The 27,538-nt window shown below is 45.2% G+C and overlaps 1 long non-coding RNA gene across 1 annotated transcript; it reads left to right on the forward strand.

Moving 5' to 3' along the window:
- Positions 1,973–27,271, forward strand: LOC110435473. The gene is made up of 4 exons (XR_002453171.1): positions 1,973–2,545; positions 2,641–2,723; positions 26,624–26,753; positions 26,977–27,271. It is a non-coding gene; the product is annotated as an uncharacterized LOC110435473 (long non-coding RNA).

The raw sequence follows: 27,538 nt of genomic DNA on the forward strand, positions 1-27,538 counted from the left end.
TGTACTTTTCTCTTTTATAATCTCTAATTATATTTAGCACTTGAAAGGACACCTTTGTCCTTGTTAAATTTGCTCCATTCTGTTCGTTTGCGGGTTACCCGTTACCTACGTACTCACGTTCATGGGCGCCGCCGTCTGTTTTTTTTTTTTTTTTTTTTTTTTGACAAATAGCATTTCATTCATCTTAGCGGCACGAAGCTGCTATGCATCGGCACTGAGATAAGTGAGCTTTATAGAAGCATTCAACCAAGGATGACTGAAAGAGCTTGTCTAGCTAAGCTGTCCGCAGCTAGGTTCTCTAAGCGACTTATCTTGTACAAAAATGGAAATGAGTAAAATGGATACAGATGCTATATTCTTGTGTGTAGGTCTTCATTCTAATCTTGTCCTGGGTTGGCTCCGGCTAGCTTCGTGGCCGTCGCCGTCTAAGCTGGCTGGCGCTGATGCCCGGCCGTTTGGTGGCTGGCCATCATAACATTTTCATACTCATTATTTATACTGAGAAATGTATTCTAAAAAATATTACCATATATTTATTGGATAAGTGATACTTTAATAAACTAGATAATGATGCTATTTGTATTTTTAGATCCTGTTTGGTTGCCTTTGTTAAACTTTGACTCTCATCATATTAAATGTTTAGACACGTACGTAGACTTCTAAATATAAAATATTTACGAAACTAAAAATATAGCGAGAGAGTAATTTGCGAGACGAATTTTTTGAGACTAATTAGTTTACGATTGGACACTAATTGCTAAATAAAATAAAAATACTACGATACCAGTTAAACTTTAACCCCTCCAACTAAACACGCTGTCTTCTTCCATAATAGTAGTCTTTCTGCTATTTTTTTCATTTCTTTTGTTCCCATAATAGCACTCTAATTAGCTAGTTAAAAATAGTTAATGCTTTTTTGTTTACTCTCTTTTTAAATTGATCTCCATTAACACCTATATTATTTCATTATTTGGGATTAGTATTTTTTTTATTATTGTGATTTTTTTCTAGCCCAAGAATTGGATTGATCATCATATGAGGTTAGAGACCTAGGGCTAATTAACTTTGTTCTTTTTTTTCTCTAAAATATTTTTGTATTCTTTTTCTAGTTTTTAGTTTTCTTTTGTATTATAACATAACACATTCATTTGGTTGTTAAGTTTTGACTGCGTATATATTTCGTATATCGGTTCCAACCCCTCCCCCCGGCCTTATGTGTAAATCTTGGCTCTGCCAGGCGCTGAGCGGCGGCACACCAAACGTCAGCCTGCAAATGAAACGTCATAGGGCTCGTATCCATGTAGATGTAAATTGACAGAAGGGCAATATCATCCTTTCAGGTGCTAAATACAACTATAATATTAGAAAAGAGAGAAAATACACACAATGGCATGGAAATCAAGTGTCCAATATTTTGGGACCTATTTTTGCAAGGTCCACGTTACAAATGCCAAAACTATGAAGCGTGATGTTTAAAGTCCCAAATATCCTAATTTCTCGTCGCTAGTTTGGCCAAAGCCAAATCCATTCTGTCCAATGAGTAAACGGACTTTTGCCGAAAGAAATGCAATGCTACATATTGCCCTACTCACATTCAATTTTTTATTGTTGAATGCCTTAAGTCTTCCTAAGCAATTTACTTCTTTTCTTTGAACATGTTCTCTATTCTATGCAATTCTTCACAAAGTAACTCTATTTTCGACCATCAGTGTTGTTGACCCGATGGTTTTGTTTCCAATATCTCAACATTTTTCGTTTCCATTTTACTAATTGGCGTTTAGGATTTCGGAGTTTTTACGACCATTTTTAATCTCTTACAACTAAAAAGACTAAAAGATGGACATTTTCTTGGTGCGACATTTCCTTTCGTCCGTCTACCCTCCCGAGCCGTGTGTCCGCGTCCGCATCCCCGTATTAGGAAATAGCTTGGCCGACCGCGATCCCCTCCCCGATCCTCTCCCCGTTTCCTATCGCGTACGCGCGAGCGCCATCGATCCCAGCGCCATCGATCCCAGCGCCCCGATCCCCTCCCTGGGCGTCTACGCAAGCGCCCTGCGCGAGCGCGGTGATCTCGGCCGCGGCTGCGACCGTGACCTCTCGAGCGCCATCTATGCGCTCCGCCGCCGCCAGCATCCCCAGCGCATCAACAGATAAAGCTCCACCTCCTCCAGAAGCACCGCCCCTCCATCCCCGTGCCGCCGCTGCGAGGTCTGCTCCTTCCACCCGAACTCTGCTCCGTCCCCACACACAACATCGCCGCCTCCGCTTGTCGCCGCCTCCCTCTTCCCCTGCTCCCCCTTCGTCGACACCGCTCCATCCGTGGCAGTTGCAGCATAACTCGCTTCCCTGCTTCGTCTTCCCCAATGGAGGACACGAGGTCAGCGACCCCTACCCGATCTGCCTGAGGTTGCGACGCCACCAACGGCCGATCTACCTAACGTTACGATGCCTCCGTCCTCTCCGGATTCGCTTGGGGCCTAACATCCACTGGCTCAGTCCCCCTCGAGTCATATGAGGTGGGACACACGTGCATCCAAACAGTGAGGTGTCCTCGTCTTCCCACCTCACTCCTCTCAAGTCCATCTTTCTTGCTTCTCTCCATCTCATACTCTTCTCTACTGATTTTGTACTGTTATGCAGTTTCCATTGACGGGTTGCTTGCCATTCATGGTTTGTGTCAAATTAGGTACACAGATACACGGACAAGAGTTGTGATCAAGGAGGTGAGATCTGATCTTACTGGGACACTGTATTTGTTTCACTAAGTCCTTATACATTACCATAGTTTCGTTTTCCAACACATACTATACAGAGCCATCATTTATCGGATTAGCATTCGTCAGGTTTTCTTTCCTCCATGGACTAGGAAGCAAATCAGGATATTAACCATTACATATGTATTTGTTATCTATTTTTGTCATCTCCCATCTTATTGTTACTGTCCTTACAATGTGTTCCATATTGCGTTTTTATCTTGCTGCGAATCCTAAAATTATGGTACTAAAACTGAGAATCATCTTCAATCACCATCATATTTTGTGAAATTGCAGAAGTACACCACATGATGGTTCACATTGCATTGATCCTCACCTTGCACCCATCATGGCGATTGATCTTCTCAAGAAATTTCATGTGGGGGTATAAACCCCTATACCCTCATGGGTTGACATGGGCCGTGAAAGAGCATCTAGGCCCCTAGTGATTTCGGTGATTAATGACAATGTTGATTACTGTGACTAACGTGTGTTTTGCAGAGGCAAAGTTATAGGTAAGGTCATGGTAATAGGTACTCGATGGACAGGGACGTACATGCTTACTTAATAGTGGAAACCGTTTCGGTTTTCAAAGGATGGATGGACATCATCAAGACTAGACTAGGTCTAAGTGCCATATGGTGAAGAAGGGCACTTAGAGTAGTTTAGGACTTTGTTTTCCTTTGACCGTACTATTAAGAGGGGCTTTGATCTAGTAGCTTGACTTAGGCAAGGCTTTAGGTTTAGGTGTGGTGCACACTTGGTAAACCTAGCACTAGGCAGCTCAGAGATAGTCCTTAGATCGAGAGGAACCAACTTCGTTTTGGAGCAGTCGCGTTTCGACAAAGTTAGGGTGCCCAAGGGGGCACCGGACGCTGAGAGGTAGCGTCCGATGAGGTCCTTAGCCGTTGGGAGTTTTCTGTGCCTAGGGTTAGGCACCAGACACTGGCACCGGACTCACTGGACAGCGTCCGGTCCCACACCTAGGCAGGTTGTAAACTTTCCCTGAGCATCGGACGCTAGCACCGGACGCACCGGGTAGCGTCCGGTCCCATACTCAGGGAGTTTGTAAAACTCCTAGGAGCACTGGACGGTGCCACTGGACGCTAAGAGGTAGCGTCCGGTGAACTATCAGACGCAAGTACAGTTAGCCGTTGTGGGGCACCGGACGCTCGGTGCAGAGCGTCCGGTGCAACATTAACAGCGTCCGGTGACCCCGTTTTCAGTGGAAAACGGTTGGCTGACCTTTGGACTTCGTGGGGAGTATTTATACTCCTTCACCTCGTCCATGAGAGCTCTCTTGCCCATTTGAACATCTGAGAAACTTGTTGTGGAGCAAGAGAGTAGCAAGAGCCTAGACAGGATTGAGATTTGAGTGATTTCTTGAGAGAATCCTTCTCTAGTGAATTCCAAGAGTCAAGTGTGCATCCACCACTCTGTAGAGCCTTGTTTGGATAAAGTGAGAGTTCTTTGCTTGTTACTCTTGGTGATCGCCATCACCTAGATGGTTCGGTGGTGATTGGAGACACGAAGACCGCCCGGAGTTCTTGTGGCTGGCTCGTGTCAAGCTTGTGAGCGGTTTTGGGCGATTCACCGCGACGGAGTGTCGAAGAATCAGCCCATAGAGAGCACTTGGTCCTTGCGCGGACCAAGGGGGAGCAAGACCCTTGGGCGGCTGCTCCAATGAGGACTAGTGGAGAGTGGCGACTCTCCGATACCTCGGCAAAACATCGCCGAGCATTTTCTTCCACTACTCCTTTACATTCTAGCATTTACTTTGTGTTTTTACATTCTTAGAATTTCCATGCTAGAATAGGATTGCAACTAAGTTGCAAAACTTTTATCCAGTAGCTCTCTAGTCACACTAGGCACAAGGGGTTGAATTGGAGCTTATAGGTTCCTTAAATTTTTAGAGAAGCCCAATTCACCCCCCCTCTTGGGCATCTTGATCCTTTCAATTGGTATCGGTGCCTAGTGCTCATTTTTTAGGCTTCACCGCCTAGAGAAAGATGTCTAACGGGGATAGACCGCCACCCATGTTCGATGGGGATGACTTCCCATATTGGAAAATACGGATGGAGTCATACCTTGAGGCATGCGATGTAAAGTGCCTAAAAGCCGCGACCGAAGGGTTTACCCCTCCGGAATAAGACACCGCTCTTACTCCACAAGAGCAAGAAAACGAGAAGTGGAATGCGAAGGCCAAAAACCACATTTTTAGAGGCCTTTGCAAAGAGGTGTTCAACCGCGTTCGGAGCCACAAAACCGCCAATGCTCTTTGGAAGGAACTTTGTGCGCTCCATGAGGGATCAAAGAGTGAACGCGAGGAACGCTATCACTTGGTGATGAGCAAGCTTAATACATTTGAGATGCTTCCCAAAGAAAATGCTAATGAAATGTATTCTCGCTTGAATGTCATTGTAGAGGAGCATAATGGACTTGGGCTCACTCAAATGAGCGCGGCAGATGTCGCAAGGAAGATACTATGTGTGCTTCTCATTGAGAAATATGGGCACATAGTAACCGTGCTTCACCAAGGCGATCTCTCCACCGCTACACCAACCGCCATATTGGGAAAGATCAATGCTCATGAGATGTATATGCACATGAACCCCCAAGATGGCTCCTCATCAGCCAAGAAGGAGAAGAAGGACTTGGCCCTCAAAGCTTCTCACAAGGGCAAAGCCAAGAAGATTGAGGGTGCCTTTGGTTGAGCTGTGGCTTTTGGAAAAAGCTGCTGTGGGCTGTGGAAAAGCAGCTGTCAGAAAGCAGCCGTGGGAAAGCAGAAGGCCGTTTGGTTGGAGGTGCTGTCAAACTATAGATAGTCTGTGAAATACCTGTGTTTGCCCCTAACTGTCTAGGACATGTTTATATGGAAATTGCTTGAAACATAGTAATTTGTTCTTTAATTTACATGAAAATGAGTATTTAAGCAAAGGTAAAATAATTGAACATAATAGAAAAATATCCATCAAAGTTCGGATACAACAATGCCATCTCTCAACATAACTAGCCTCATCTCGCACTAACCAAAGCATCAGCTATCCTATCACGTATGATATTCATGGATTCATCGCTCTCCCCTTCGTCGGTACCATCTTCCTGTGTTTGTGTTCTGCGTCTTGCACATCGAGGCATGTAATCCTCATCAGCATCACACCTGTCGAACTCCTTGTCACGCATTTTGCTATCACGGATGAAGTTATGCAAAGCAAGACAAGCAGTAATGATATGCGCCTAAGTAGTAGCATCAAAACTTGGCATGTCCTTCAAAATACGCCATTTTTGCTTCAAGACTCCAAAACACCTTTCAATGACATTACGAAGGGATGAATGTAAGAAATTGAAAACCTCATACTTTCCTTGAGGAGGCTCTGAACGATTCTGGAATTCTGGTATATGGTAGGTGCTTCCTTTGAAAGGTGCAAGATATCCATTTCAGTTTGCATAACCCGAATCCACAAGATAATATTTTCCTAAATAAAACCAGTTAGTAAGGTACATAATAATACAACCGGCTATCATAATACAGGAAACCATTATTACCTTTAGGAGCTACAGGAAATGATGGAAAATTTGCCAATGCATGATTGAGGATGCGTGAGTCATGGGCAGATCCCGGCCAACCGGTGACCGCGAATGTAAACCTCATATCAAAGTCACCAATAGCTAGCACATTTTGAGAAGTATACCCACGACGGTTTGTGTGGTTAACTGTTTCATCCAATGGCACTATCACTTTAACATATGACCCATCTATTGCTCCAATTGCTCCTTTGAAGTATGGCCAAAAACGGTTCTCTCTCACCCTTTCATGTTCCGTAGAAAAAGTAGGATCTCTTGGCGTAATATTGTCCTTAGCTAACTTGCGCAAACACCTCAACACTTCATGAAATTTGGTGTGAATCGTCCAAAGTGACCGTGTGAATCGATTTTCAGCTTGCGAAAATGATTGCGGACCTCCTACGATCCATAAAAACATAGCTAATGACTCAATAGATGAAACATTCTTGGTTGAGGTCAATCCATAGTTAGAAACTAGCAAGTCATGAAGTTCATTGAAAACCTCAAGGCTCATCCGAAACATCTTGTAAAAATACCTAGGTGTTGACATACACCTCATGACCCATTGGATGCCAGTTTCTGGTGTTTCTCTGTATGCACCTTTCTGCAAATATTTTTCAGCATACGAGGTGCCCATTCCTCCAACAATGGCTGCATGCTGTGACAGTTCAGCAAGCAACAATAATCCCTTCTGCCCTTAGCTACAGCTCTCAAGTGGTCATCCATCTACAGAACACAGTAAGGATATGTAAAAAAAAATCTGGAGCAAACAATGCATGCAGGTCAAGACATCTACAAAACACAAATAGATAAATAGATGAGTACAGAGATCACACAAAATAGATAAATAGATAGAAAGTCATGACAGGTACAAACTGTTATTCGGTACAGACTACAGTTTGGTTCAACACATATCACAAAAATTATGGTTGAGCATAAGAAAAAAGTCTAACAAACATGATAAAATCCAAATCAAACTGAGCCTTCCTTCTTGTTCTTCTCCTTCTCATGCTCCCTCTGAATCAAATCGAGGCTTCCATTATTTGTTTCCAGAGAGGTAAAGAATTCTCGAAATTTAGGATTGGCAAGTGCGGACCAAGCCGTATACATTAGAGCAGTTCCTTCCTCCACACCACATTCTTTCACCATCTTCACAGCCTCTGCAATGGAAGGAATTTGGTTGATGGTAGGAGCAGATGATACTTCAACACTTGTCGAGATCCACTCTGCTGCGTTTTCTATCTTCAAACAAGTGTTCTTGTACATACGAAAGAATGGACTCTTCTCTTCCTTCTCTTCAGCAGCAGTGGAGGTCCCCTTGCATTTTCTTTTGCCTTGGTTGACTGTCTTTTCCTTCTCTTTTGTAGGTTTTGGTACCTCAGCCACATCCTCATCACTTGTATCATCGGAGGATATATCTCCAGGACAGGTTGCAGTAGACCCATCAACATGTGCCTTACCAAAAATGACATGCATATCTTCAAGAAACTTTGGTCCATGCTTTCGAAACTTCACATGACTGCATTTGATTCCTTTCTCAGGATTGTTGCATCTCTAAAATTAAAAGAAAAAATTAGAAAGGCACCGCAAAAACAAACAAATGACAAAATATTTACAATGGCAGTACAATGCTTACAGCAAGGTGTTCATCCCACCATTCCTTCGGGCAGTCAACAGTTGTGTTCTCTGCATCCCATCCAAGCCCAGTGGCAAAATTCTTGAACTCCATAAACATTGTATATTCCTTCTTCAAGATATCTAACTTGTTCTTCAATTGTTTTTTTGTTCGTTTATTACCGAATTTATCTCCGAACTTGGAAACAACGTTCTTCCAACCAGTAGCAGTGAAAATTCCCATCGGCCTATTGCCAGCATCTATTTCCTCTTTGCAGGCGTCAAACAAATTTCTCAAAAAAACGATCACTCCAATCTGCCTTGTCACCCATACTTGAACCAAACAAAAAAATTTCAATCTAAAATTAGGACAATATCGAATGCATATACAAATCAGTTTTCAAATCTTGACAGTTTTGCTTCCTTGAACTTACAGTAATCTAATGGTAGATCAATCACTCCTGGAGATTTGTGATATCCTACTTTTTCAAATCTATTTGAAATTCACTGAAAGATCTATTCAAACACTAATGGAACCCACTAATGAACTATCAAGCTCCATCTCCTTTTACTGAAGCAAATCTTGAAGTTTTTTGGGCTTCAAACATCATAGCTAAACAGGACAGAGGAGATTGGACATCACAATCCAAAAGGGCAGAGGAAATCGGACATACCTTGTGACCTAGCGACCTGGAGCCCTTGGGGAGGCGGTCGTCCTCGGGCAGAGATGCGGCCGCCGCGTCGGAGTAGCTTCGGTCGCGGCCGCATCGGAGTAGCTTCGGCCGCCGCGTCGGAGTAGCTTCAGGCGGAGATGCAGCCGTCGAGTGGAGATGCAGCCTCGGTCGCGAGTGGAGATGCAGCCTTCGAGGCCGCCGGCCTTCGTCGAGCAGCCGCGGTCGCGGGTGGGGAGGCGGCCGTCGTCGAGCCTCAAGCAACGGTGGCGGCGGAGGAACCCTAGCCAGTCGCGGCCATGCGCGCGCGTCGGGTGGGTACGAGGGAGATGGCGTCGGGCTGAACGGATGCAGAAGAGGGGAATAGAAGCCACCGAAACGTTTTTTTCCTTTTCATAACCGGTGGCAGTGGGTAATTTTCTCCAACTTGGTCATTCAAAAGCCGATGAAAGCAAGGGGGGAGGTGTTTTTGAAATTTTACTGTAGTAAAAGTTGCTTTTGGGTAAAAGTATATGTAGCTTTTGGACCCTTTGGTTGGCTTTTGGCTTTTGCAGAAGCAAAAGCAGGTTGAAAAGTCCAACCAAAGGGAGCCTGAAGTTGAGTCATCAACTTCAAGTGATGATGATGCATCCATTGCCCTCATGGTGAGAAGAACCACCAAGATGTTGAAGAAGCATAACAAGAATGGAGTCAACTTTGACTCCAAGAAGAAGAAGTTCTTCACAAGTAGCAAGAGAAAGCCCATCTCCGAGATGGATTGCTACAATTGTGGTGAGCTTGGCCATCTTGCTCATCAATGTCCAAAGCCCAAGAAGGACAAATACAAGAAGAAGAACAAAGAGCAAGATGACTCAAGTGATGATGAGAAGAATGAAAAGATGCCATACAAGAAGAAAGGTGGCAAGAAGAAGGAGCACTACAAGAAGAAGAATGGCAAGGCTTACATTGTTGGTGATTGGCTCACCGACATTGAGAGCTCTAGTGGTGACTCCTCCGGCAATGAGAGTGATGATGAGAAGGTTGCCGCCATTGCCATCGATGCTCCATCACCATCATCTTCACCATCATCTTCACCACCATCTACATCCTCTACACACCTATGCCTCATGGCTAAGGGTGACTGGAAGGTACAAAGTGAGGATGAGAGTAGTGAAAGTGATAGTGAATACGAATCACCTTCTTATGATGAACTTGTAAAATTGCTTAACAAGTACACAAAAGTCATAAGAAAATCTAGAAGTGAAAATGAAAAGCTTGAACTTGATAATGAAACACTTCTAGCAAAGCTTAAGTCTAGTGATGAGCTTAGAGACAAAAATGAGATCATGACCACTAAGCTCAAGGAGCTCAAACTCTCTTTAAAAGAGCTCAAAGAAAAACATGATAAACTTGAGAGTGTTCATGATGAGCTTATCACTAGATATAGAGCAATGAAAGAAGAGCTAACAACTCTAAAAGCAAACTATGACAACCTTGAGATAGTATGAACTTGCAATTGATGAAACACATGTTGCTACTAACCATGTTGCTAAGCTTGATGTAGCCACATCTTGTGATGACTTACTTGTGGAAAGCACAAGCAAATGTGTTGATTGCAAGGGCAAGAAAGTGGTAGTGGCCGAGAGCTGTGAGGACACTATCAAGCTCAAGGATGAAATTATCATGCTCAAGAAAGAGTTGCAAGAGCAAGCCAAGCACAAGACCATTGTGATTGAGTCACTTGATCAAGACAAGAAGCTTGCATATGAGAACAAGTTGCTTAAGGAAGAAAACCAATATCTCAAGCTTGGTTTGATGTATGACAAGCAAGAAGAAGATGAAACATTCATCTTAGATGAGTTAGCTAGCAACAATGACCCAATCATCAAGAAGCTAACTCAAGAGAATAGCAAGCTCAAGAAAGAAAAGGAACATCTAACCATGGGGTTAGCTAAGTTCACTAAAGGAAAGGACCTTCAAAGTGAGCTTTTCATGAACACCGTCATGAAGATGGACAAGAGTGGGATTGGCTACAAGGCTCATCGAATAAAGCTCATCAAGTCACTAGCCGCTCATATCAACCAAGCAAGCCAAAGCCAAAGAGATGCTTTGAGTGTGGACAAGGACACTTTGCTCATGAGTGTAAGGCACCACTACCACCACCCTTGCCCAAGCATGCAAGATCATTTGCCTTTAATGCTCACTACATTGTAAGGAAAGACAAGAGTGAGAAGGTCAAGGTTAGCTTCATGGGGCCGCCCAACAAGCAAAGGCCAAAGAAGATTTGGGTGCCAAAGCAACTAGTAGAGAAGGTCAAGGGCCCTAAGCAAATGTGGGTCCCTAAATCTCAAGCTTGATCTCTTGTGTGTAGGTGAACTACAAGACCGGTGGATCACATTGGGTAATTGATAGTGGTTGCACTCAACATATGACCGGAGATCCCCGGATGTTCACCTCTCTTGATGAAGATGTTGACAACCAAGAGAAGATCACATTTGGTGACAATTCAAAAGGAAAGGTCAAAGGACTAGGAAAGATTGCTATATCAAATGACAACTCCATCACCCATGTGCTCTATGTGCAATCATTGAGTTTCAACTTGCTCTTGGTTGGACAACTTTGTGACCTTGGATTTGAATGCTTATTCAAGAAGAAAGAAGTGATTGTGACCAAGGAAGATAGCAATGAAGTGATATTCAAAGGCTTCCGACACAACAACTTCTATGTAGTTGATTTCTCATCCGATGAAGTTGATGTCAAGACTTGCTTATTCACCAAGACTTCACTTGGGTGGTTATGGCATAGAAGGTTAGCACATGTTGGAATGGGCACACTCAAGAAGTTGATGAAGAAAGAATTGATTAGAGGCTTGAAGGATGTGACATTTGAAAAAGACAAGCTTTGTAGTGTATGTCAAGCGGGCAAGCAAGTTGCAAACACTCATCCAACCAAGGCCTACGTCTCTACTTCAAGAGTGCTTGAGCTACTTCACATGGATCTATTTGGACCAACCACATATGCTAGTCTTGGAGGCAACAAATATTGCTTGGTCATAGTTGATGATTTCTCCCGGTACACTTGGACATTCTTCTTGCAAGACAAGGCCGAAGTTGCATCAATATTCAAGAAGTTTGCAAAGAATGCCCAAAATCAATTTGAAGTCAAGATCAAGAAAATTAGAAGTGACAATGGCAATGAGTTTGACAACATCAACATTGAAGAGTATTGTGATGAAGTGGGAATCAAACATGAGTTCTCCTCAACATACACACCACAACAAAATAGGGTTGTAGAGAGAAAGAACCGGACATTGATCACCTTGGCAAGAACCATGCTAGATGAGTATAACACTTCGGAGAAGATGTGGGCCGAGGCAATCAACACCGCATGCTATGCATCAAACCGGCTCTTTCCTCACAAGTTCCTAGAGAAGACACCATATGAGTTGCTCAATGGGAAGAAGCCCGATGTCTCATTCTTTAGGGTGTTTGGGTGCAAATGCTACATCTACAAGAAGCACCAACACTTGGGCAAGTTCCAAAGAAGATGTGACATTGGCTACTTGGTTGGCTATTCATCAAAGTCCAAGGCATATAGAGTCCTTAACCATGCCACAAACATGGTTGAAGAAACATTTGATGTTGAATTTGATGAAACTAATGGCTCCCAAGGAGCAAGTGATAATCTTGATGATGTAGGTGGTGAACCATTGAGGGATGCTATGAAGAACATGTCGGTGGGAGACATCAAGCCAAAAGAAGATGATGATGTGCAAGTCATTGATCCACCATCCACCTCACATGTACCACAAGATGAAGACAAGGATGTGAGAGATGCTCATGAAGACACCCAAGTCACTCATGATCAAGCGGTGGCACAAGCACAAGATGTTGATGCTCCCCAACCAACCCCTCAAGTGGCGCCAAGAAGAACATCACATCTCCTCCAAGATCACTCTCAAGATCTCATCATCGGGAGTCCATCACGTGGTGTAACTACACGCTCTAGACATGCTTTATTTATTGAACATTACGCTTTTGTGTCTCTGGAAGATGAACCAAAGACTATAGAGGAAGCTCTTCGTGATGCGGATTGGATCATGGCCATGCAAGATGAGTTGAACAACTTCTCTCGCAACCAAGTATGGACACTTGAAGAGCGACCCAAAGATGCAAGAGTGATTGGAACAAAGTGGGTCTTCCGGAACAAGAAGGATGATCAAGGCAAAGTGGTGCGCAACAAGGCAAGGCTCGTGGCAAAATGCTTTTCACAAGTGGAAGGTCTTGACTTCGGTGAAACCTTTGCATCGGTGGCAAGACTTGAAGCAATTCGTATCCTACTTGCATATGCATCTAGTCATGATATCAAGTTATTTCAAATGGATGTGAAAAGTGCTTTTTTGAATGTCTATATTAATGACCTTGTCTATATTGAGCAACCCCCCGGTTTTGAAGACCCTAGGTACCCCAAGCATGTCTACCAGTTGTCCAAGGCTCTCTATGGTCTCAAGCAAGCTCCTAGAGCTTGGTATGAGAGGCTTAGGGACTTCCTCATTGAGAAGGGCTTCAAGATTGGGAAAGTTGACACAACACTCTTCACCAAGAAAATGAATGGGGAAATCTTCATTTGCCAAGTTTATGTTGATGATATTATTTTTGGCTCTACTAATGAAGATTTTTGCAAGGAATTTGGTGATTTGATGTCCAAGGAGTTTGAGATGTCCATGATTGGCGAGCTATCCTTCTTCCTAGGATTTCAAGTCAAGCAAATGAAGGAAGGAGTCTTCATCTCTCAAGAGAAGTACACACAAGATCTTCTCAAGAGGTTCAACATGATGGATTGCAAGCCAATCAAGACTCCCATGGCATCAAATGGGCATCTCAACTTGGATGAGGGAGGTAACCCAATTGACAAGACTCTCTATCACTCCATGATAGGAAGTCTACTCTACCTCACCGCATCTAGGCCCGATATCATGTTTAGTGTGTGTATGTGTGCTAGATATCAAGCAATGCCTATGGAATCTCACTTGATTGCCGTCAAGAGAATTCCTAGGTATCTAAAATACACACCTTGCCTAGGATTGTGGTATCCCAAAGGTGCAAGATTCCAACTTGTAGGCTATTCCGATTCGGATTATGCCGGGTGCCGAATTGATAGAAAAAGCACATCCGGAGGGTGCCACTTCCTAGGTAGATCTGTTGTCTCTTGGATGTCAAAGAAACAAAATAGTGTTGCCTTGTCAACGGCCGAGGCGGAATACATTGCCGTCGGTGCTTGTTGTGCACAAATACTCTACATGAAACAAAATTTGCAAGACTATGAAGTAGTACTAGACAAAGTACCTTTATTGTGTGACAACGAAAGTGCCGTAAAACTTGCTAACAACCCGGTTCAACACACCCGCACAAAACATATTGACATCCGCCACCACTTCCTTAGGGATCATGTTGCTAAAGGTGACATATCTCTAGAGAATGTGGGAACAGAAAATCAATCGGCAAATATCTTCACAAAACCCCTAGATGAAGCTAGGTTTTGTATGTTTAGAAATGAACTTAATGTGCTTGATCTCTCTAACTTCACTAAAAGATAAAGTTGTGTGTTGAAATTTGTAAATAGCTTTTGCTTTGCATATCATGCATACCAAAACTAAAATACAAAAAATTGTGTGTAGGGTTTGTCTAACATGGTTAAGATAACCCCCTTGTGTGTGTGAAAAAGCTTAACCTTGGATCAAACTTGACAAGCATTAGTTTACTTTCAAGTATTGCATTTTACCTCATATCATATGCATGCTTGTTAGTTGACCGGTTCTTTTCGGTTATTCTTTGAGCATCCGCTGTGTTCGTCCATAGATAGGGGGAGCATTCAAAGGTCATCATGATTTAAACCCCTAGCTTTATGGCCATATGATGCTCCTTGGTGATTTCTCGCGACTATTTTCATAAAAACTACTAAGTCTAAGGCCAAATATTTGTAAAAATTTGAGGGTTTGAGAGAGGTCACTCATACCAGTTCCACTTGTGTTTATTTGTGTGTCTTTAAAGATGGAACTTGGTTGGGTCAAATTCGGACGTAGTGCTAAGTTGAAAAAAGGACTCAGAGGTGCATCAGACGCTGCACCGGACGCTGTCTCGGGGCTTCCGGTGCGGTAAGTCTGCCAGATTGCACTCACCGGACGCAGGAACAGTGTCCAAGCATCATCCGGTGATGTGCGTTCGGTGCTCATCAGGCGTGCCCTAGGGCACCGGACGCTAAGGCCAGCGTCCGGTGGCCATCGTCCGGTGACCTGCCGTTTTGAAAACCTCTCTGTGCATGAGTCCGGTGGTCACCGGACGCGTCCGGTGCCACTTTAAGTGCGTCCGGTGACCCCGTGGCGGGCGCATTTAACCCACACCCGGGGGTCATCCTCACGGCTGTTTCTTTTCTTCCCGTGACGCCACCCGCTCCGCCCGTGCCCTAGTCGCCTAGCTCGCCGCCGCCGCCGTGTTTCTCTCTTTCTCCGGCGACCTCGTGACTTCCCCGCGGCCAGATCTTCCCTCGGCTTCTCCTCTTCCCTCTCCCTGCCTGTGATTTGTTTCCTGCGGGTCAGTTAGGGTTTGGGTGAGTTCCCCGTTTTGCGCCCTTAATGTGTTTGGTTTAATGCCTAAATGGATTTGGATGTTGTTGTTAACAATATTCTCTTTCGTTTACCCTTCATAGCACCTTGAGGAGTGGTCTCGCGTTCTCCGGCGGATTTCGATCGCGATATTTCATCCGGAACGCGTCCCGTCATCGGATCGTAAGCAGTTCACGCCTGTTCTTTATCAAATCTTGTGATCTATAGGGTTCTCTCACCTCTAGCTATTACGTTTGCTTATGTATGCCTTATCTATCCATCTCTTGCAGCACGTTGATCTCTTGTGGCAGTTGGTCAGTTGCCGACAGTTAGTTCAGACAGTTGTTCTTGCGATGGACCGTTGCAAGAACGTCAGTGGTCCGACACCCAGCGCTGGAGGTTCACCAAGAGGTGATGGTGGAGGTGATCCTCCCCATCGTCTGTCAGCAGCAGAGAAGGGCAAGGGCAAGAAGCTAGCCACCAAGAAGAGGAAGGCCAGTGATAGAGAGGCAGAGATAGCAGAGGCAGTTGCAGCAGCAGCTGAGGCAGCCGAGAGAGGTGGACGCTCAGGTGCCCTGAGGATTGGGGCCGATCTCACACCGCGTCAGAGGCGTGCGATTCTTGAGGCAGAGGCTATGCATGGATCTCCTCCTGGCACCATCATGATAGGAGGACAGTGTGTCAGGATTAATGTTAGAGATCTAGCTCAGGAGGACCCGGACACAGAGACAGAGGCAGAGGCCTAGGTAGAGGGTCAGACAGAGGCACAGGCACAGCAGCAGGAGCAGCCCCTCAGGAGGTCGACTCGTGCTCGTACTCAGGCCGTTCCCCGGACTGGTACGCAGGGTTAGTCTACCTCAGCTGCTCGCTCTACTCCAGCTCGAGGCACTCCAGCCCCTCGTCAGACACCAGTGAGGATTCACAGGGACCTCACTCAGGTTTCAGCTAGGGAGATCCAGCAGTTGCGTTTTGTCCCGTTTCCTACTTGGTTTCCAGCTGCCAGGGATCCCCGAGCTAGTGCCAGGTTTTACACTGTGGTCCAGGAGGACATCTTCGAGGCACTAGTTCGCTCACAGGCTAAGTTCAGGGAGCACAGAGTAGTCGATCTTGAGATTCTAGGGAACGTGGTTGGTGCAGACATCAGACAGTACTTCACATAACTCCACGGTCTCCCAGAGTTGCTCGCTCTGCCTGGTACTTATTGTGAGCAGTGCGTCAGAGAGTTCTATGCGTCAGTGTGGGTTTCTCCGGATCATAGCTACATCCACTACGCACTGGCAGGCACAGACTATAGGGTGATAGCACAGAGTGCCAGAGAGGTCCTTGGGTTGAGAGCCTATCCCACCAGGATTCACTAGCTATGCTACGGGAACTTCGAGCCCCCTCGACGTCCTCACGGTGGTGAGATACCACCGGCTGACTTTGTGGCTCCCTGTTTCCGTCCACCTTTTGGAGAGGGCTCCAGCTGGATAGTGGGAGATTTGACACGCCCAGCTAGGATCCTCGACTTTGTGTTGAGGAAGACACTCCTTCCCAGGACAGGCTACAGAGACAACTTCACTAGGATACAGCAGTGGCTAGTAGCCCACCTCATCTCGAAGACTCCATTTGACTTGTGGGATCTAATAGTCTCAGAGATCGAGGACACTATTTCGGAGAGCTTCAGAGGTCGGCGTCAGTTGCCATACGCATATTGGATTACCATGATCATTCTTCGTGCTAGGCCCGTACCCCTGCCAGCTCACCTGCAGAGAGAGTTGTCAGATTCAGACACAGTGTTCCCTCACTACGACCCCAGGCAGATGCTAAGAGCACACTACGACCTTCGCGCTCCGCCACCTCCTACAGCACCACATGGCCCGGTGCCACCACCTTCTCCTAGGGGGACTCGCAGTTCAGGAGCAGTCCCAGAGACTAAGGAGGAGCAGGATATCGCCATTGGGGCGTTTGCTGATGCAGAGGCTGAGGAGGGTTTTGATTTTGCTTCGGACAGCTCGGACGATGACTATCGTCCTCCAGTGCCAGACCTTCCTCCGAGGACACACGACCACGAGGCAGGAGGCTCCTCGAGTGCTTCTGACCCCACCTTACTTGCTATACTAGAGGGGATGAGAGCCGACCAGCGGCGGGCAGCTGAGGAGCAGGCGAGGAGAGACAGGGACTAGGCTACCATCAATGCAGCCATGCAGGCTAGGCAGGACGAGCTTCAGAGATAGCTTCTGACCTTCCAGGAGCAGCAGCTTGCATTGTAGGCCCAGCAGACAGCGATGATGGCCGCTCTTATGGCCGCCTCGGGGATTCAGCTTCCACAGATTTAGATTCCACGCACATCGTCTGTCAGGCCTCCCACTCCAGCACCTCAAAGTCAGAGTCAGTCTCAGCAGCCACTACAGCTCCCTGCTCGGAGTCAGCCGTTCTCGACGCCTCAGCACCAGGTCTCCCAGGGTGCTATCTCGTCTGGCTTTGAGCAGGTACTATCTTGTCTGGCTTTGAGCAGGTACCGCAGTTCACGCCTCTCCGCTCTGGTTTCACTCCACAGTCTGCGACAGCGTCACAGCTAGTGTTGGACTCGTCAGCAGGGCAGCACATCAGTTTCTCATACAGTGCTTTGACTGGTGACCCTATGCCTCCACCCCTGCAGGCTCCTGCAGCCTTTACGGTCCCAGTCACCACTACTGAGCGCCTGTCATCATCAGTAGCTTCATCTGAGCAGCTTGCACCTTCTTCTACCGTGCTAGAGATGTCTGCTACAGCGACCGAGTCCGTGCCAGCCTCGTCAGTAGGACTTGAGCAGCCCACCCAGCCTGTGACAGCTTCAGCGCCTCCAGAGCAGACCCAGACCGCTTCGCCAGCACCTGCAGCTTCAGAGGGTCACTCCACCTCCTCCGCCTCGATGGCCGATGGTTCAGACGATGCAGCTCGTTTTGAGGCCGTGCCGAGGGACTCCACCGCTCCGCCTCCTCCTCCGTCTTCTTAGGTTTTTTTTGGCGCGTGATACCAAAGGGGGAGAGAGAGTTGTGAGTATGAGAGTTAGGGGGAGCTAGAGAGCTAGAGAGGGCTTTTATTATTTTGATATACTCTTTTGTGTGCTACTCCATGCATCATGTTTAACTTTTTGCATTGCACTTGTGTGAGATACTCTTTGGTTGTGAGACATGACTTATGCTTATTTGTGATATTCTTTTGTCATGTGTTTTGGCTCATATTACCTTTGCTTCCGCGTTTTACTCCGATGTACTTATGAGCCATGTGTGTTTATATCATGTTGTACACACCTCACATATTTGGATGCAGGATGTTAAACTTGGTTGATATAAGCATGCCTATTCCTTTTGTCCTTATTGTATCATGCTTATTGAAACCAAGTCATTTAAAAACCTCAACTCTTTTCATACTCGAGGTTATTGTCATCAATCACCAAAAAGGGGGAGATTGAAAGAGCATCTAGGCCCCTAGTGATTTCGGTAATTAATGACAATGTTGATTACTGTGACTAACGTGTGTTTTGCAGAGGCAAAGTCATAGGTAAGGTCATGGTAATAGGTACTCGATGGACAGGGACGTACATGCCTACTTAATAGTGGAAATCGTTTCGGTTTTCAAAGGATGGATGGACATCGTCAAGACTAGACTAGGTCTAAGTGCCATATGGTGAAGAAGGGCACTTAGAGTAGTTTAGGACTTTATTTTCCTTTGACCATACTATTAAGAGGGGCTTTGATCTAGTAGCTTGACTTAGGCAAAGCTTTAGGTTTAGGTGTGGTGCACACTTAGTAAACCTAGCACTAGGCAGCTCAGAGATAGTCCTTAGATCGAGAGGAACCAACTTCGTTTTGGAGCGGTCGCGTTTCGACGAAGTTAGGGTGCCCAAGGGGGCACCGGACGCTGCACCAAACGCTGAGAGGTAGCGTCCGGTGAGGTCCTTAGCCGTTGGGAGTTTTCGGTGCCTAGGGTAAGGCACCGGACGCTGGCACCGGACTCACCGGGCAGCGTCCGGTCCCACACCCAGGGAGGTTGTAAACTTCCCCTGAGCACCGGACGCTAGCACTGGACGCACCGGGTATCGTCCGGTCCCATACTCAGGGAGTTTGTAAAAGTTCCAGGAGCACCGGACGGTGCCACCGGACGCTAAGAGGTAGCGTCCGGTGAACTGTCAGACGCAGGTACAGTTAGCCGTTGTGGGGCACCGTACGCTCGGTGCAGAGCGTCCGGTGCAACATTAACTGCGTCAAGTGAGATCGCCCGGAGTCAAGTGAGAGTTCTTTGCTTGTTACTCTTGGTGATAGCCATCACCTAGACGGTTCGGTAGTGATTGGAGGCACGAAGATCGCCCGGAGTTCTTGTCGGTGGCTCGTGTCAAGCTTGTGAGCGGTTTTGGGCGATTCAACACGACGGAGTGTCGAAGAATCAGCCCGTAGAGAGCACTTGGTCCTTGCGCGGACCAAGGGGAAGCAAGACCCTTGCGCGGGTGCTCCAACGAGGACTAGTGGAGAGTGGCGACTTTGCGATACCTCGGCAAAACATCGCCGAGCATTTTCTTCCAATACTTCTTTACATTCTAGCATTTACTTTGTGTTTTTACATTCTTAGAATTACCATGCTAGAATAGGATTGGAACTAGGTTGCCAAACTTTTATCCGGTAGCTCTCTAGTCACACTAGGCACAAGGGGTTGAATTGGAGCTTATAGGTTCCTTAAATTTTTAGAGAAGCCCAATTCACCCCCTCTCTTGGGCATCTTGATCCTTTCAGGCCGCACCATCAGAGGTGGCTCGGCCTACAAGATGAAGACGTGCGGCGCACGATGCTGGTCGGCGTGCACCGCAAGGCTACAAGATATTGTACCAAATAGAGTACTTTGCTTGTAACTCTGTCCCTTCACGATATATAAGCAGGGGCAGAGGTCCCCTAGAGAACAGGTCATACACATATCATCTCAACTCAACACAATCCACAGCAATACAATCAGACGCAGGACGTAGGTGTCACACCCTGGCTTTTAAAATAAGACCAGAGTCGTCATATGTGTGCCCAGGAAGTCCACACATACAACAAAGAATAGAAATATCAGAAACAATGTTATTTATAGCGGAAAACATATTTATATTAACACTTACAAAACATCAGAGTACGCGGAAATAGTAGCTAGAACTTCTTAGGCTCCATTCTTCTCAGGGACGGTTGACTGGGGGCTCCGTACGCCAAGCACTTCTCATAAGCTTCTAGAAAACTCCATGACATTTTTATCCTTCTTCTGAGCAGCACTTTACTACACACTGGGGGTGTGGGGGAAATAGCAAGGGTGAGTTCATGTCGAACTCAACAAGTACAGGCGGAAAGTATAATGACATGCAAGGCTTAATCAAAGGAAAAGCTAACACTGTTTAACTGCAGATGAGCTTTTAAGTTGGTAAACTTTTATTACAATTCTTTTATTAAAACGAATTATTACTAAATATGAGTGAGCATCCCAACCCTTAATTAGATGAAAGTATATTAACAATATTATTACTCATCATTATAATAATAATTATTATTAAGATCTCCGAGGTAGCAACCTCGGATAGAAACTCGGGGTGGCAACCCCATTAAAGTCATGGGATAGCAATCCCAATTAAGAACACAGGATAGCAATCCTGCCAACACGGAATAGCCATTCCGCCAAAGCACGAGGTAGCAACCTCAACCAAGTTTCGCCTCCAAGTTCCATGTGATTCCAATTTGCTCATCAAGTGAGGGTCTGGGCCGCTCGTGACCGTGAGCACGGCTGATATATCAGTTTTACACTCTGCAGAGGTGTGCACATTCACTCCAAGTCGTGATTCCCATTTGCCCGGGGTCGCGACTCCCCAAAACACTGCCGAGGTGAGCAGGCAGGGTCTCACTACGAGACCTTTCACAGGGTCCAACTAATAGGATGCCACTCGCAAGTTTTCGCCGGGGCGCTCGATAGTCGATACCCATAGCCATGGCGTACCGATCAACCGACAACTTAATATTCATTACCCAAGTTACTTCCTCACGCCTACCCGGAAAGTAACACCCTACTAGTGGAGGTCCTGCTAATTAGTCAAGCCAGAGCCATATAGCTTGGAGCTGCACTGTAAGTCCCAGGGGGCCGCTCCCTGACTAAGTCCTTACGGAGAGCAGAGACGGGTACGCCCGGCAAACCAGACCAACCAACAGTACCCGCTCCCCCTTTCCTCAGCAAACCACGATGCTCACAAGCACCGCAACATCTCCATCACCGAAGTGACCATTGTTCCTCTTTTAAACATTAATTATCATTGAAGAATTCAGTAGGCAAGATTATTTACTTTCATTTATTATATGGAATAGATGAGGAGAGCAGCTAAGCATATCTATTGTTCACTATACTACCCATGTATAAAACCCAGGTGTGCAAGGAATATAGTAGAAGACTAGTCAGGTCCTTATGGTTTGCAGTATTAAGACACATGCAATGGAAAGTAAATGTATTTAAAGTTCATAGGTACAATATGATCAAAGGGTGCCTGCACTTGCCTTAATTTCCAGTGTATATCTGCTCAGAATTCTTTAGCTTCTTTCCTTCTGCTTCGACTGTCGGTCCTCAGCTCCTGGTCTTCACTGTTGACGAACCACACTTCTTCTACGCGTAGCAACCAAGCAACACAAATAGACAAACAAACAAACAACAATCACGACTAAGAACAAGCATCAATCAAAAAGTAAAGCTTTGAAAAGAAGAGCGCACTAAACGACATGGCTTGTGGCTACGATCGTGACAACCCAAGAACGGTTGAGAACGGAGCTATCGTTAAACAGACAGACTTTCGAGGTTCGAAGTGTAACGAAGAAGACGACTACACGCTGGTCGTATTTTATTTAATGAAATAAAATGACAGACATTTTATAGAACTATCCTAATTTTAGATTAACCAAATTACGTTGAATTATAAAAGCTGGAGTTAAATTTCAGTTATATTTTAATTGTAGATGATTATATATCATTTAAGCCATTTACGCCTTTGTAATTTTAGAAAACACAAAGCAAGTGAGAGCAACTAATCAAATCCTAACATGCGTCACATTTATATTAAACAAGTTATAACTAATAAAGAACCATTTAAGTTGATATTAATAATGTTAACATTTATTTATTTATAAAAGATCTAAATTATAAACATAAGTTACATTTTAATCCAGAAAGACATTAAATAAATATTAAACAAATTAATTATATACTTTATGTCTAATTAAAAGAATTATAATTAATAAATATTTAAGTTAACATTAATCAAGTTAATATTAGGTTATAAAAATACCAAAGTGTAAACCTAAATTGTTTTTTTATTAATTAAAAAATGACACTCAATAAAAATTAATTAAACTAATTATATTTATAAACATGGGACATGGAAAACAGTATCGCTAACAAGTCATTTACGTTGCCATGGTCATAAAACAATAGAAATCATGATTATAACTCTATATTGCTTTTAATTATAAAATTAGGTGCATATATTAATTAATCTAATATTCAACTAAATATATATAAAAATATATGACATAATAAAAGTTAGCACTACTGCGTAGAGCGCGACGTTACGAAACTAACGCAATTGAAACGGAATGAAACGGAGTTAGAACGATTAAATGGCGAAGGGGTAATGACCAGTGGCAAACTTGTAAATACCATCATCTTCAACCTTGGGTCTCCATCTTCAGAAACGTTGAACGAGCTGGTGCGCTGCTGCTGCGGAGGGGCTCAGGGAGAGGCCAGGCGCCCTGATGGATGGCGTGGCGGCGCAGGGCTGCGCGACGCAGTGGCCACATGGCCCGCGGCAGGCCCGGCATGCCTGCACGCCTGCAGCCGCACGAGCAGGGCAGCGGCGGCGGCGTTCCATGGCTGCTGCTCCTGCCACGGGGCGAAAGGGGCTGCGCGAATGGGGCAGCACGGTGCCACGGGGTGGCACGCGAGGTTCCCGCGGGTAAAGGCTCCTTCGGCAGGCGGGAGTTGACCGGAAACTGGGAAACATGAAGGTTAGCCATGGTAGTTTGCCGGAAAAGAGAGATAGGAAGGGGACTCGGCCATACGGACATGGATTTGCGAAACAAATAACGTGCCGGTGTAGAGGACGATGAGATGAACCTCGAGATGGTGACGGTTTCTGCTGGAGATGCAGGAGATGGCCGGAAACGCTCGCCGAACGTTCGCCGGAAAAGTTCGCCGGAAACGAGATCCGAAACTTCGGCGATGGATCTACGAAGCTACGAGCGGCGGCTCGGAAAAAGGGTCGTACTTCTGAAATCAGCGCGTCGAGGGCTACGCCGGCATATATATAGGTCTAGGGTTTGGAAAAGTTTTAGAATTTCTTAATTTCGGGATTTTAAATAAATCATTTTCAGTTCCAAAATAATTCCAGAAAAAGCTGAAATCATTTTAAATCCCTGAAAAATCTTTCCAAAATTCTAAAAATTAAAGGAAAACTTTTAGAGATATATTGAGAGTTGATCAATCCAAATAAAGTTTTTGGTGTCCATGAAAAAGAATTTTAGAGCATATAAAAAAATAGATTTTGTTCTAGGAAAATGGGAAAAAGTTTCGAAAAAGTTTTGGAAAATTCTCGGGAAGGACCGGACGGTGTCTAAACGCATTTATGAAACCTAGCACACTCAAAAACACAAAACTCAAGCAACAAGCAAGCATCACATCAACTAAAGCTCGTCTAATTAAATACAAAACATTTGAAAAGCACCACTTTTCTTTGATAAGAATATATAAAAAATCTAAACTATTGTTGGAAAATTTTATCCGTATATTAAAACCATTCATTTTATTTAGTATTTTCTAATAACAACCCAAAATAGAAATTTCGGGGTGTTATAGTAGGTATTACGCCCACACGGCGGCCGAACCTAGATAAAAACCTTGTCTGTGTCTTGTGTCACCATCAAGTTCGTAGCTTGCGCACCTGTCTGCCGATAAACTACTACCGTGGGTATACCCCAAGGTAGACTGCCGACTAGATTTCGTCGACAGTGGCGCGCCAGGTAGGGGGTGTGCGTACAGCTCTCCTAGACGAACAAGATGGTCATCAGCCCTGACTTCGCGGCCATGGCGGGCGGCTTCACGTTCATCGTCGGCTTCAACAGCTTCACTGCCATGACCGCAGAGGAGGCGTAGATCCGATCTGTGCCGATCACTTCTTCACCGACGTCGGTTGCGGCTCCAACCACGCTGGCTACGGTTTCGACCACACCAGCAATGTCTCCGACCACGCCGACAACGCGTCGCCGCTTCTCTGCTACAAAGGGAGGTAGATCGACGACACCGACCTGCTCAGGCTATCGACCAAGTTGTTTGGCCTACTTGGTCTGACCATGAGTCGCAATAATAATCGCCGCGAGGAACGGCGCGACGACAACCGCGACCACCGTCATGACAACAAGTCAAAAAGCTCGAGGGCTAGACAATTCTGTCACCACCGACTAGACTTTCGTCCAAAGATAAGTATATTTCTAATATTTTATTTACTAATGGCATAATATTTTTTATATTATTATCCTTCAAAACAACTTTTTTTTAGCCGACTAGTTTTTTCTTCTACACAAATTTTCCAGAGCTGGCACTGTTTCCGACTCCTCCCTACACGTGCATGAGATCCGCCCTCTGCGTTCCGGGTGGTCGGCAGTAGCTCTCTGGCGAGGCTGGCAATCCTACGCGTGCCTAGGTTCCGCACCTCATGCTGATTGTTGGCTAGATCAGAGCTGGTACAAGCTATAGGATGAATTAACTACTCGTGCTAATTTTATAACAAAAATCTAAAACTTATCTCAGTGCTGATTTTTTATCTAGAGTTTATTTATACATCATGTACTACCTAGTCTCTATATTATTTTTTCAGGAGTTTGGCCTGATCAACAAGCTATGCTCGAGGACTTGTCGATTATTCTCTACGCTGTGCTCGGGGACTGCTCCGACCACCGAGCATGTTTGCGTTCCCAACCACGTTCGGGGACTTGTCGACTAGTCTCTATGCTGTGCTCGAAGACTGTGCGGACCACCGAGCACGTTTACGTTCCCAACCACGCTCGGGGACTTGTCCACCAGTCCCTATGCCGTGCTCGGGGACTGTGCCGACCACCGAGCACGTTTACGTTCCCAACCAAACTCGGGGACTGGTTGACCAGTCTCTATGCCGTGCTCGGGGACTGTGTTGACCACCGAGCACGATTACATTCCCAACCGTGCTCGAAGACTCATCAATCACTCCCTGTGCTGTGCTCGGGACTTGCTTCGATTACTCTCCAACCATAGCTTGGGGATTGGACGGGATAATTTTAACTTTTTAGACCTTGCTACAAGGCTCATACTTCGCCTTCCAGCAAGCTCAGGGACTACATCGGTACGATGCATCTGGCGATGCATTTCAGTATCAGATTTTCTATGTGGTTTTTCTCTTTAGACCCTGGCACCACATGCCTACGTTACTTACTACCAGGCTCGGCGACTAAGTGGGCACACTTCACCTTGCGGTGAATATGCTTGCTTTTTGAAAGTCTATACTTTTTCAGAAAAGTAAAGTGGGCACACTTTATCAGGAAAAAAATATTTTTTTGATTAAGAGCACCATGCATTCTTCGAACAACCTGCTTCTTCGATGTCAATGTTGATCAACTGTCTTTTGACTTGGTTAAAATATCGTTGCAACTGTTCGGACGACTTTCCTCCTTATCGAAGACGTCAAGCCTCACTTATCGAAGAAGCTCAAGACGGCGTGTTACATCACAATACACGGTGCTCGGGGACTAGCTGGGGGGTATAAACCCCTATACTCTCATGGGTTGACATGGGCCGCATCATCAGAGGTGGCTCGGCCTACAAGATGAAGACGTGCGGCGCACGATGCTGGTCGGCGTGCACCGCAAGGCTACAAGATATTGTACCAAATAGGATACTTTGCTTGTAACTCTGTCCCTTTAGGATATATAAGGAGGGGTAGAGGTCCCCTAGAGAAAGGTCATACACATATCATCTCAACTCAACACAATCCACAGCAATACAATCAGACGCAGGACGTAGGTATTACGCCCACACGGCGGCCGAACCTGGATAAAAACCTTGTCTGTGTCTTGCGTCACCATCAAGTTCGTAGCTTGCGCACCTGTCTGCCGATAAACTACTACCGTGGGTATACCCCAAGTAGACTGCCGACTAGCTTTCGTCGACACTTCAGATACTCAACAATCAACGCCATTACTTCTCACTCGGTCTAGCCATTTCCCCTTATCTCTCTATGTTTACCTAATTGATCTTAAAGTATGCATTGCCCATAATTTCAATTTTAAAGTATGCCACTTCCTAATTGATGTTGATTGGAACCAATCTTATTTGTTTTCCCCCACTGTCATCTTGAAAAAAATGATCTACAATTAGGGGGCTTTCTTTTTTTGCAGTGATTCTGTGAGCTGGAGTGACACAGTTAAATTCAAAACTCTAGCAGCAGGTTCCGATGAGCTATCCTTTGTGATCTATGGTGATATGCAGAAGGCTCCACAGGACCCATCAGTGGAACACTACATTCAGGTAGATTGAAATATTTTTGAAAGTGAACCGGTAGGATTCTGGTGTTTATTTTAACCAATAAAATGGATAAGGTAGATCAAAGTATAGTGTTGATGCAAACCTGCTCTAAGGCTGGATCTTTTCTGCAAAGATTGTACATTCTTGTATGGAATGTTATGGTTGTAGTAAGTTGGGTAAAATGTGAACTGGGTCTATTTCTGATGGTCATGTGACGCCTTTGCAGCCTGGATCGGTTTCGTGGCTAGGGTAGTGGCTAAAGAGATCCAAACAGGAAATGTAGACTCCATTTTCATAGGAGACATCAGCTATGCCACAAGCTTCCTGGTCGAGTGGGACTTCTTCCTTCACCTCATCACACCACTCGCCTCTCAGTCTCAAGTACATGACAACTATTGGTAATCACGAAAGGTGACTTTCTTTATTCAGAATCTTGCACTTCCAGTGCAATTTTTAGCAATAGTGGTAAGGATAGTGGTGTCATCTACTATATTGTACTATCATTGTGAGACTCGCAAGAATTTGTTTGCAATAACTCTGTTCACAACCTCAGTTTATGCAATGCTTGTACTGCTTCAAGCAAGTATCCTTTTATTTTGACATTAGGCAGCCAAGCTTACATATCTCCCTACACAACGTTATTACCATTTTGGACAGCATTTTGTTTGTTTCAGTGGTTGTTTTAGCGATATATTTTCGGCTGATTATACATGTGGATTTCAGACTGTTTCTCTCTTGTGAATTTGGAAGAAATCTAGCATATCATTGGCACTGTATTCCTTCCCATT

Source organism: Sorghum bicolor, chromosome 5 (assembly GCF_000003195.3).
Source record: "Sorghum bicolor cultivar BTx623 chromosome 5, Sorghum_bicolor_NCBIv3, whole genome shotgun sequence".
NCBI classification, from domain to species: Eukaryota; Viridiplantae; Streptophyta; class Magnoliopsida; order Poales; family Poaceae; genus Sorghum; species Sorghum bicolor.